At 40.7% G+C, this 12,780-nt stretch overlaps 1 protein-coding gene across 18 annotated transcripts in view; it reads left to right on the top strand.

Moving 5' to 3' along the window:
• foxp1b (forkhead box P1b) overlaps positions 1–12,780 on the top strand; it is a 128,953-nt gene that overhangs the window by 2,487 nt on the left and 113,686 nt on the right. For 14 of the 18 annotated variants that reach the window (XM_055508698.1, XM_055508689.1, XM_055508694.1 and 11 more), the window contains exon 2: positions 1,990–2,073. The gene's annotated coding sequence lies outside the window, so the exon portion shown is untranslated. Of the gene's footprint in view, positions 1–1,433; positions 1,541–1,989; positions 2,074–12,780 lie in introns of those variants that run through there. The other 4 variants (XM_055508697.1, XM_055508690.1, XM_055508692.1 and 1 more) reach the window with 1 other exon arrangement.

Here is a 12,780-nt window from a genome sequence, read left to right as displayed (position 1 = left end):
TACATGCAGACATTCAACCCTCTGCTAATTCTGACAGCTCAACACTGTCCCCCGGGTCTGCTTTCAGAAACAAGAATGACTGTACTTTCTCTGCCTTATACTACGTTTGAATAAACTGAACTGCCAGGCAAGGGAAGTAGAAAAAAGCTACTTGAAATTTGAGGAAGAGCAGCTGTATGCATTGTAATGATGTAAGATCCTTAACACGGCAATCTGTGATTTTGTATTATTTGGAAAGCCCTTGTTTCTAGTTTGGCCTCTTCAAGCGTAGGCTAAGGGCCTTCTTTGTAGAGAGCTGAGGTTCAACTGCTAAGAAAGTAATCAGTCACTCATGCATTCAGTGTGAGGACTCCGGTCTTTGAGTGGAGCGCCCTCTCTTTCATCTGACGGCCCAGTATTTGTGAACACACATTGAAATACCCTGTGTTGGATACGGAGAGGACCTGTAAACTGACTGTGCACCCTTGTTTGCAACAGAATGATAAGGAGACTTATTTCAGGCCAGTGTGGGAATAAGGTTCAATATTTTTGCTGTATTGTTTCTTTCAGGCTTATTTGCCAGCTTCACCCCTGTTTGATTTCAGACACAAGACACCCTCGACCGGTTGCTTGAAACATTTTTGCACAAAGCCACAGACGTGACACATGAATAAAGGGGAATTTTCTGGTAAATGAATTTGTAATGTGAATTTTGTATATTTGATTCATGCAACACAAAGGAGAAGAGCACTGCCAAAAGGAATGTGAGTGCAGCGTGCTCATTAGTGCTCTATTACGTGAATGGATGCCGTAACAAAGGGAAGCAGAACAATATTTTCAGGGTAAAGGGTTAGTGTGTCCTGGCCCTTGTGACGTGACCAGGCAGCAGAGAGTGGACAGCTTCAGGTGAGCTCTATGCTTCATTTTAGTCTCTTTGGAGACTGTGAAATGCTCAGGACAGCCATTAATTCCTGTCGCCTGAGTGTAATAAAGTGAGGGATGCTGTCGAACAACATCCTCTGCATTAAATGAGAGGGAGCACACCATTATAATCAATTAGCTTGAGCCAAAACACAAACTTACGACTGGTGTCAGGTGGTTTCGGGAACATTCTAAAACACTGGGATACAGATTGGCCATTGAGAAATATTTAGAAAGTGTCTTGTGTATATATTATTGTGGTTCAACTTGGTGTAATAAAGTAATTATTTATGGGCTGATTTTTAGATTCAAGTGCAGGTAAATTAAAAATAATAATTCTGAAGTAGACTTGATGGGCTGGTTAACAATTTGCAACAATCTCTAAAATATCATTAGGCTACGAAAAGGGGAAATAGTGCCCTGAAAAAGCTTTTAGCGTTAGCTATATAATGGCTTTCAACGTTGATTACTTATATATATCACCCTCTTTTACCTTGTATTTGATTTTAAATTTGATGTGTTTTTGTTCACAGCCATCAGTCTCCATTTATATCATGACCAGCGAGATGTAACTGAAAGTGTTGCTGATCGACTCTTGTGGGGAAAAAAAAGTTAGAAAAGTAAAACGTAATACTCTGTGGTGAGTTTTTGTTTGAAATCGAATATGTTTTAAAAGTAGGAATTGGGAAAATTAGTATTTTACAGTAACACTAAACAGTCTTCATAGATGTTGTCACCATTTAGGGCTGTTTCTTTGTAGTAATTTAAAATCAGATAGCATAACAACGATGCAGGTGAGCTACAAATATTTTGGTTCAGACACGAGGGGCTCTACCATATGCTACAAGCTGTGTTCAGCTGCCAGGCAAAACCTCCACACCTGTTTCTATCAGCTGTCCAGTGTGAACTGTATGTCAAGACTGTAGGTGTTCATGGTGGATCACGGATGAGGATCTTTTTTTTTTTTTTTTTTTTTTTTTAAATTTTTTTTTTAATATCAAATATGAAAACAAAAGTGGAATTTTTAGTCTGAGGTGACGTGGTCTGACATAACCTGAGATACTTATGTTGTTTTGTTTGCTGTTCCAGAGCATCATGGAAATGAAATGAAGTGAAGTTGACCTCGTTGGGAACGATTCTAAGCCACTAGGGAGAGTTGGTTACACCACAACTGTAAGTTATTGCTCTCTTTATTTAAACTTCCACTGTTTGTTTTTTCATTTTATATTTTGGAAAGAATGTTTCTGAGCTGAGATCTCTTTGTCAAGATGTCACTTGCTTTGTTTCACACTGGATGAAGCCATGTAAAGACATACGCTGCTGCAGTTTGCAACAAACACCAGTATGGAAGAAACTTCAGTTTTAGTTTTTTATGACGATGATGTGGGAGTGTATGGTGGGATATTTTGAACTTACTTTTTATTCCAACTTTACATTTAAGATGTTTAAAGTTTTGCTTTTCTCTGCATCTGTGGTGCTTGGTCATGTTATCTATCAAAGCTTAAATGTCAAACTTTAAACTGTAAAAGCCTTCCAACCAGCCAACTTTCTTAGATCTTCAGATGCATCCAGAATTGGATGTCTGGTGTTTCAAAATAAAAGCTTTTCCAATATGGCTATAGTTTAAATCATACATGTGTTATTTGAATGAGAATAGCAACGCTGACATATATTAATATGAAAATGTCACCAAGTTTTACTTGAGCCCTGTTAACTGAAGTAGGCAGCGTAATGTAAAATAAGGTTGCAGCAACGGCTCTTTAAGGGCCTCATCCTTGACTTCTTGGCTGTGTTTTCAGTTGGCAGGCCCAGCCTAATAAGAAACATAACATGGCAGGGCCCGCTCTTCCATCATCATTGCTGGGTGGAAAGTTGTGTGCTTTGATCATGTCTTCTGGGCGCATCACTCCAGCTTAGCCTGCTGCTCGCTATGTGATAAGCCATCAGAGTACTCAGATCTGAGCCGGCAGCTCCGTGGGCTTGAAGGGAGACAGGAGAGAGTAATGGAGATGAGGATAGAGCAGCAATGCAAATTTTGTTGACAGACTGTTACTGCAGCTGTTCTCTTTGCCTTTTGAATTCAACAATGTTACTGTCCCTCTTCACTCGTTTGTGAAGAAAAGACAATGTTGCATTTTTTTCCCCCAGTTCTCATGTTGGACATTTTGGTCTGTTAGCAATTAAAACACCTGTAATTAGATGCACACATTAGTTGTGTCAAAACATATGTATTTAATTTATTTTACAAACTGTTGGCTTCTCAAACGTGCTCTTGGCGAATGCAAGTTTGCTTTGAAGTTGAATGCTGTTTTCTCACAGCATTCATATGTCTGTACCTAAGACATCATTTTGAACCGCCCATTAAGTGAGGGTGCTCCTAATTGACGGGTTGTTGCTTGTTTATTTGATATATATTTACCAGTTGGGTGGTAATTGGGAAGCAGTAATTACCCAAGATGCAGTACATTGCTTCGGCAGAGGTGCTACTGCACTGATGAGTCTGGAGCACAGATGAAAAGATGCAGGTTACTATTATCATCCTAGCTGCCTGTTAAAACACTTGACAGTGGAGAGCAGAGATGGCTAATTGGGCCCGGGTCCCTCATACAGCCTCGTTGTTGACTGTGATGATGGGCATTTTGAGATCAAACATCATCCGTTTGTGTTTGTGCTTCTTTGGGTATAACTGTTACCAGCATACAGCCCTGGAAAAGTTAACGGCGACAATAAAAGGCCAAATAATTGTGAGGGCCTCTCGGATATGCAGTCCCTTGCGATGATGTAGTTCCTTCGCCGATAATGGCCTTGTTAACTGAGATTCATTACCTCTTCAGTCTGAGTCCCCTGCACATTGAAGGAAAGTGTTCTCAAACTACTGGCTTTGCCACAGTGAAGTCATACTGATGTGGTTTTGTGAGCTATTTGTGGAAGGTGATGACGGTATCTTCCCTGACTCCCAATGATTCAGTTGACCTGAGATTGGGGGGGGCGGACAGAATTTGACTTTGTTTGCTTCTCAATTCCGCTTTCGCACCAGCTCTCGCTTTCTCTCTCTCTCCCTCTCTGTCTCTCTCTCAGACACTTTCTCTTGCTCTCCAGCTTCCTCCCTCAGCCACACAGAGATGCGCACCTTGTTTGTGAGCTGGCTGCTGTTGTTTGATAGCCCGCTGTCCCAGTAGGTTTTCGACGTTGTTGTTGTTTTCCTGTATTGGTTGGTGAGTGTGACTTGCATTTGCCTGGACTCCTTGGAGGGAGTTTGTTTTTGTTCTTACTGTTATAAATAGGGTGGGGCTAACCACTCAGTTGGACATGACTATTTTCACAGACATTTCAGTCAATAGACTAGCCTCAGATGGAATTCTAAGCAGCTAACCAGTTGCTACATGTTACTGTTAGAGATAGGGGATCATTTAGTTGTGTTAAATATCCTTATTCCAATTTGAGCTTTTAAAATTTGCATAGAAATTTTGTATCTTGTCCTAAACATTACACCTACAGTTATCAGTCCAGCTCTCATTCAAGTGTGTGAATTCTTTGTTCAGGTCACGGAACACTGTTCTGACTAAATCGGTTTAGGAATCCTTTTGCCAGAAGAAAAGAATGAGGCTGAGCTCTGATGATGTATCAGACGCAATTTCAATATTAAGATTATAGCCAAATACCAAAAGGTCAAATTAAATTCAAGTCCCTGACTGAATACGTCACAGACTAGGGATAGATATATACCCTATAAGACGGTTGATCTCTCACCCAGTAGTTCAGTCAAACACTAAGCCTGATAGTAATAGCAGAAATACTGTTGCACAATTTTCAATTAGTATTTATGAGTTAAGTCTCACCATATGTTTTTTTGGGCTGAAGTTATGGTGTAAGTTTAGAGTTGAGATCCAAAGATCCTTGTCAAAAAACATACATCTGTGGCTTTTTATACAGTGGCTCAACATGACAGGCTGCAGATGTGTGTAAAGTCCCTCCTAGACAGGAGGCGACAGCCGCAGTGGCCAACGTGGATCCTCAAAGGTCTCACCAGAATCACACAGCAGCAAGTGCGCGACATGCAGCAAGCTGCAAATACGACATGGTCAGTAGCAGAAAAACAGCTGTGTTGCATGTGTGGGGAAGTGCATCCTACTGTGTCACTAAAGACGCTGTCAGGATCTCACTGCAGTGTGTAGAGCAGAGTAAAGCAGCTGGGGAAAGATGACAAACAAGTGAATAAATATATGTAATCTATCATTATTTCATGTTTATATACAATGCTACAAATAGTCTTCAGAAGTCATAGGCAGAGTATCATAAAATTGTATCATAATTTTCTTAAGTTGATCATATAACCTTGTCCCATATAGCTCTAGTCTGTACAATACAAGCTCACTCTCACTTGAGCTGTTCACCTATCTACAAGTGTTGAATTAACCTTATATTTTTATAGTAACACACACCTCTGGTGAGACACACACCTCTGGTGACACAATATATTTAACTGAAAGTTTTTTGTCAAGTCCTTTTCACGTGGAGTTTGAATAATTCTAGGAGCAGAATTATGTGCATGAGCCAGGCAGGGCTAGTATCCTTCTGTTTGACTGATAAGCACATCGGAGAGTAACGTTCAGGTGACGTCATTGTAATAACAGGCATTATGTGTAAAAACGAGACTTGCTAAAAAGCAGTGTTTCGTGTGATGCAAAAAAAACAGTGATGACATAATCGAGACGAGGCCTTGTGTCAAGTTCAGTCATTAGCATTAGTTCATGCTGGCGCATCTACACAAAATTACTGTATTTATTTGGTCTATATGTATGTGTATACATTTGCAGTTGATTTCAGTGGCTCAATGCTGGCTCCCAGCTTGTAAATGACTAAACCGGATATTTATGTTAGGGATGGAAATTTGCTTGATGTTATTGTGACTTGTGACAGACCACCTGACTAAAAAGGCATCACTGAGTGGGTGAACAAGAAAGACACTAAAGTGGAACTGAAACTTTATTAGCTTCTTACTTAGTTCCAGGTATCACAAAAAGTCTAATTCTGTACTTGTTAGTTGTGTGAACAGTGATAAGTAGTCCCACTAGAGGTTAACCCTGTAAAAGCAGGGGTTTGCGTAAGAACTAATAATAAATGGCACACATGTTTCACATGCTATTCATTCTCTTTTAGATGTTTAGTAAACTGTTTGAGTTGGTTGTGCTGAAAGCTCATTCTAATTTGTTTTGTAGTTTCTCTTAAATGCAAGTTGCTTTTATTTAGTAGTTGCTGTTTATTTGATGTATAAGCGTCCTTGTAACTTAGTTTTTCACCCTCACTCTGTATTTATTTATTATATATTTTTACATGAATAGTAGCACAGAACGTGGTGATTGGCTTCACATTGTTCCAGTGTTTTCCTGTTTAGAAGAGTTGGAGCTTGTGAAATCTAGGCGTAATAGAGTGACACTGACAAGTGACATCAAAGTTCCTCTTGCGTTGCACATCATGTTCCAGCTCTGCTCCCGTCACGTCTCTCTGTTAACCATTTACTATATACTGTTTCCAGCCGTTTGTTGGTGGTTTACAGCACCTGTAGATGCAGTAAATATAGTGTAATTTAAGCAATCAGCTGTACTGAGTTATGGGATATTTTTCTAAAAGCTTTTTTATGTTATGCGTAAGAAGCATGTGATGTACAAGCTTTTAATGTGTTGACCAATCAATTCCCCACACTGAAAACAATTCATAGTGAGAAATGAGTAAATCAATCTTTTCATTTCCAGCTACAGAGAGGAGCTGGGCCGCGCTTTTGAGTGCATATCTGTGTACTTTACGCAGAATCGTATGCCGTGATTGAAAGGCTAATTCAAAGAATTTTAATCACTCCACCCGACCCTCTTGCAGTGTCATCTTTTTTGCAAATGCCTCATAAAATGAATAGATGAGCAGTCTCTTTTTAGAGTATAATGGCTACATTAGAATATGAGATGGATAGTAGATGGAAATCCTGTATCCTTCATGCACTCTTTCTCTCTCTCTCTCTGTCTCTCTCTTATAGTCACTCTGATCTCTTTTACCAATAGTGGTCCTGTGTAAAAGACCTTGCGGGGCGCCGGGAACATAAAGTGTTCAGTTGAACCTCACAGACAGGAGTGGGGGAAAAAAAGCAGAGGTGAGAGCGATTTTAGTGCTGGATCGACCGCTTCACAACCAGATATGTTAACGTATGAATTAATGTTGTGGAACCAATACCAGATTTGGTTTTTGTGTTTTTCACTGATTGCCACACCCTCCTACCAGATTCACAGTGACAGCTCTTTTTCCACCAAGTGAGATCATGCTGTTGCTGGCTGTGTGTTGTTCTTGCTGGGGCCGACCACATAGTGCCAGTCAATATGTAAACAATGATGGAGACAGTTTCTGATTGCCTAACTGACATTTCTTATTGCTGGGCTGATGATTCATCTCAGATATCATCTGTCAATGTTTTCAGGCTACACTTTGCTTAAGGTGGTTTCAATAATACGCTGATCTTTGTCTATCACTGTAGAATATACTGCATGTAATGATACTGTAAGCTATTTAAGGCCTTTCACTCCTTCTTTGGACTTTGATCCACAAATAAGCCATACTGTATTCCTGATCATGTGATCTGGGTTGTTGAAGGTCGTGTCTAAAATCACTCTCGATACAATATAGTGTAATGTTGTGTTGTCTCAGTGTTGAGGTGAACCTGTTCTTTAAAATCCTTTACATTTATACACTTTACTGTTATAGGTTACAGTGGGATGAAAAAACTAGTACAATCCCTCAAAGCATGTGTTTTGCTATTGACTGGTACAGTACATGTTGAGATAATCAGTGTAGACATAGTGCATAATTGTGCATGGCACACGTGTATATATTGATTTACTGATTTATTTACTTATTTATAACTTTCATAATTGTGTGTGTGAGTAGCTTTAATTATTTCCAAAATAACTAATAAGGATAAGGGTGTCGCTTGTTTCTTTGTAGTACGTCCTAAAGAACAACTGAAAATAAGAATGTATTGATGGTGAAGTATGTTATGGCGAAATACATTATGACACAAAGACTAATTTATGCAACAAGGCATTTGTCACTAGATCTGAAGTAATACTCCACAAAAAAAACAACTATAGAATTAATTCAACATTTTTAATTCCAATAATGATCAAGAGTGGAAGCAAACGCAGTGTAAAACCTCCAAAAAACAACTCCACTTGTGTGCTTTAATGTGTTATTATGACATTTGCCATCTGTCAAAGGTTTTTCCATACACATGTACACAGTTTACAATTTGTACGATTTTTAGGCCACTGTTAAGTTTTGGAATAGTCAGTAAATCCCAGTTTACATCTTCAGCGAAAATCCGGCCTTTAACAGACAATGTTATCCACACCAGCTATTCTTAATGCTCCAGTGTTCAACTGTTTTTGTTTAGGTGTGATGTTACTAAGAAACTTATTTTCTCACTTATTAATGTACACACAGAAATCATTCAATATGATCTATTAAAGATCATCACGGCCAAAATGTATAGTATTCATTCCAAATAATATTTAGTCAGCTGTCTCTGTAGAACTGCAACAAAGTGGGACTGTTGGTTTACCTTCTCCAGAATGTCTACTGTTAGCTGGCATCTTTTGTTTCTCTCTATTCTATAGGACAGAGAACAATGTTAATGCCAAGCTAAATGTTGGTTAGTTTGGGACGTCTGTGCTGCTTTTGATAATTAGCAGCACCTAAAATGACCCGTTTTCTTCTCGGACATCTTGCAGTGCGCTTCCAGCAGGCGAGCGTTGTCTTTGCTTTCATGTTGTGGCACTGAAACCTTAGATATTCCTCCTCTTTCCACTAATGTAAATGATTTGCATGGAGTTTGTCCCCGCTGATTAAGGCTGTTTGGAGTCTTCTGCCTTGGAACCACGCCAATTGCATTTTCTGCCTTCTAACACGCTTGGAGAGTGGGGAATATGGTTCTTATTGGGCCTGAGGCTTGATCTCCTTCTTCACCCCCGCCCCCAAAACGCTCTTATTCACTCAATCTCACAATTAGTTCACTCGGCCATTCCCAAATGACACGCGTAATTAAAGAGTTGGCATTATAATTACAATGTGTTTATTGTCTGTTTATTGGTTTTGTGCTGTTCTTATCGCACTGGGAGATTTCTTCTGTAAATGGATTGACGGCTTGGTGGCCATGGATTTCATGTGGTTAACATCCCAACACTTCCTTTATCAAGCCTTTAGTTGGCAGGTTTCCCCCGCAAACGACATAATCTGGCCCTCACCAGAAACCGGCACCTGGAAAAAAATTAAACAAATCACTTAGTCATCAGCTTCTAACTGGCACGACGGTAAAGGCATGTTAAGCAAATGATGCAATTTATTCCCTCCTTGTCATTGCCAGGCTGGCTGCCACGGGACGGCTGCCAGCTTTAAATAAGTGCTACCCAGATGGTATTCACATGATGCCCACTTGGTTACAAAGCGGTCCTGGGGATTAAAGCCGACTGCCACGACAAGCAGCGGGTCAGCCGGCGAGCCTGTTGCTTCTTTTCTCTGCATGAGCAAATGGGATAATGCTATGTGACTTTGCTGAATTCTTTAGGAAGGCTCTATCTCTGTCTGGGACTTTAAATTAATTTGAAGACCGCTGTGCTAATGAGGAGGGCAGGGAAATGAGGTTGGGGAGGAAGAGGAAACTTTTTTTTCCTCTCTCTCTCCTGCTCATGTTGGACTTCTTGCTGCTTCCTAAGAGAGAACAAGCCGTGATGAGCTGTGCCTCCTCCTCAGCCATCTTTTTGCAGTTTGTCTCCCACTCGGCTGGTCTCTGGGCCGGAGAAGTGGTGAGCTGTGTCATCTCCAGCCACTAACAACCAACAGCTGCAGCAGCAGCAGCCGCTGCTACAGATCAAGGGACAGCGTGGAACTGATTTTCTGACGCAGAGAAACAAATAAACAAAGCCCCTGAAAAGCGAAACAATACTACAAACAACACACAGCTTATGCAAATGCCGGGGAAATGTGTTTGCAAATCGATAAGGCCTATTTGTGTGCGAAAAAGACTATAGGACAAAAGTGACAATTTTACACAGTGATGCACACTATAAAGTTTACTATTTTATCTGCAGGAGCTACACCCAAACATCTGTTCAGTTTTCTGCAGTAAAACCCACACGTTTTGATTTGTTGTGGCGCTGTGATATGAAACAAGTCAGAACCGGGGAGTGTTTGTTTCCACAGATGAGCACAAGACAGCAGATGTTCAGTGCAAGTTTTTCGTCATTGTGTGAGGAGAGGGGTCAAACTGTCAGTAGGTTAAAGGCTGAACAGTTTAAAAACAGCCGTAGTATCCACACAGTTAATTAGAGATGAGAGATTTATTAGGCGATGGCACATTTATGCCACTGGGTTTTTTACTTTGGGTTCCAGTTTTGCTGCTGTTGTTTGAACTTGAACCATAACTGTTGAATCCAACCGTGTTGTAAGATGAGGCCATTTCTTTTGAGACATGTTTTTTTTGCCTGTGAAAGAAAAATGAAATCTTAATAGTTCGCCCCATTGTTTAGCTTTTTCTCCCAGTCACCTTGTAATTGTTTCTGTGTCATAAGCAGCTATTAGTTTTGCTCGAAAATGGTAATGCTTTGAGAGACTCATCTCTTCTACAGAATGGCTCTCTATCACACTCTCGCATTCTTTTAAAAGGGAAAAGGAAGATGAATTTTGCCCATAAAGGCTGTATCACAAGGGCTTTTTATCCTAAATGGCTCTGGGGATTGTTATCTGTGGGAAGTGTGTCCTGCCTCCGTCGTGTTCAATCAAGTGTCCACTTAGCTGTGACTGGGAGTAATTGTTCCCAAGTGGGCCACACACTGACCTGTTAATGTCTGTGTTGACCCTCTAACCTTGTCAGCACATCTTGGGGAGGAGTTTAAATCATGTGGATCTCCTCCGTGTCTTTGCGCTACCGGGTCAAGTGGGCGTTGGCCCTGAAAGACCACTCTCTTGTAATTGTCCCCAGCAGCATGGGTCAGCTAGGGGTGTTACCAAAGACCGGCTCTTATTAGATGAGGTACTGGGAGTGATGTGACTTAATGGGTCAAGGCATTGATCAGATACAGCACCAATGTCCCCATGGCTGCAGTTGAAGTCTCTTCGGGGCCACATGCATTTTGGTATGATAATTCAAATAAAGACTGCGTTACACTTCCATTATATTTTTAAAGTTGAGAACTCATCCTGTGAATCTTGAATTGCAATAGATATAGTTTCCAGATTTGACTTCAGCATCTTCTATAAGACAGCCTCTTTAAAACACTGATTCAGAGACAAGTTTAAGTTATACATTATGCAGCAGAAGCTTTTGTTCGAGGCTACATTCAAAGAGTTTATCTTTAGAGACACTGACCACTTCATGACTTATTTTTGAGTCCTTTTGTGCCTGTGTGTGGGGTGCAGTGGGGGGTTTATACTGAGAACCATCTTATGCTTATGAGCTGGCTGCTTCATACAGGCTACCTGTCGAGTTTGCTGGGATTTCACCAGTGAGTGGCAATTAACACGCACGCTGCAAGGCGGCTGAATGTGGAGTTTCTTTAGAAACTGACTCAGTTTGTAATCCGAGTGAAAATGGGGGACGACTACAATCGCATGTTTCCAGAGTAGCAGTGGGTTAAGTGTTGAGCAGCTGGCATGCAAAATGGCCACGGCCTGAGAATGCTTCACCGTCACAGTTAAAAAGCCTAAACATTATGTCTGCGCCTAGCATGCAGTACATGTTAAGGTATTTGTAGTATAGTATATTTTTATGATTAGACTACACTGTAAAAGTTTAACCACTTTTTAAATTCCATAGCTTGTTAATTCGCAATAAAGGCTGGAGACCAGAGCCCATACTTCAGTGTGTATACACTCCCATGCTTTTTTAGCATCCCTTGGGTGAAACCCCACTAAAATCCCTTTTAAATCCAATCTCCTTAAATCTTTTCATCAAGTAATTTTCTAAAGTTTAAAATGTTGTAGATGAGTTTGGCCAAATTTCCTTAATCTGCCCTTGATCTCAATATGAGGCCACCTTTTTAAATAAAGGTGGTCCTGCATAGGGACATGTTGAAACAATAAGTATAAATTGCTAAGAGAAGGGGGTGGGGGTGTTGGGATCAGTATATTTTCGACAGTAATGACAAGTATGCAACCAAGTAATCAGAGGGGTCTTATCTGGGGACAGCGATAGGTCCAGGAATGTGGACGGATTATGGAAACGGCGGCCGTACTAATGGAGTAGGTTGGATTCCACACTGGTGAGTTACGAAAGGTCGGGGACGTTGTAGCTGCGGTTTGTTGTGTTCGGTCGGAGAGTTACGCCGCTGCGAATAAAGATTTGGGTTTTGACACACTTTCCCATGGAGCAGGCCAATTAACTGCATGAGAGCCGAGTCACTTTGCCGTGCCGCCAAAGAGTGCCACATGAAACGGCAACAAGTTGTACACGCATACAGTATATCACAGGCCATGCGCCACACATGCAGCCATGAGTCCCATGACAGGAACCCAACCAGAAGCCATCCATTCTGCTCCCTGACTTGCACGATCTAAACCGTAGCTGGAAGTCATTAGAATTTTTCCACTTGTTTATTTGGCAGCAGAATAATGTTTTTGTTCGGTTTGTTTCAGATGTTTTTGTGATTGTTTAAGTCACGCATCATTTATGTAAAAAGCAAAAAAGCAGCAACCCTCTAAATATTTGTTTTATTACTAAGGTGCAGAAGGCTGCAGGCTTTATAGGTCACTACTGTGAATCCATTATCCAGAGCGGTCAGACTACTGGGACTGCTACTTGTGGCTGTTTGCAGTTTTAAAAATGTATATACACATGTATACCAT

Source organism: Betta splendens, chromosome 5 (genome assembly GCF_900634795.4).
Source record: "Betta splendens chromosome 5, fBetSpl5.4, whole genome shotgun sequence".
NCBI lineage: Eukaryota > Metazoa > Chordata > Actinopteri > Anabantiformes > Osphronemidae > Betta > Betta splendens.
Note: the sequence above shows the minus strand (reverse complement) of the source record. Positions and strands in the feature narration are given on the sequence as shown.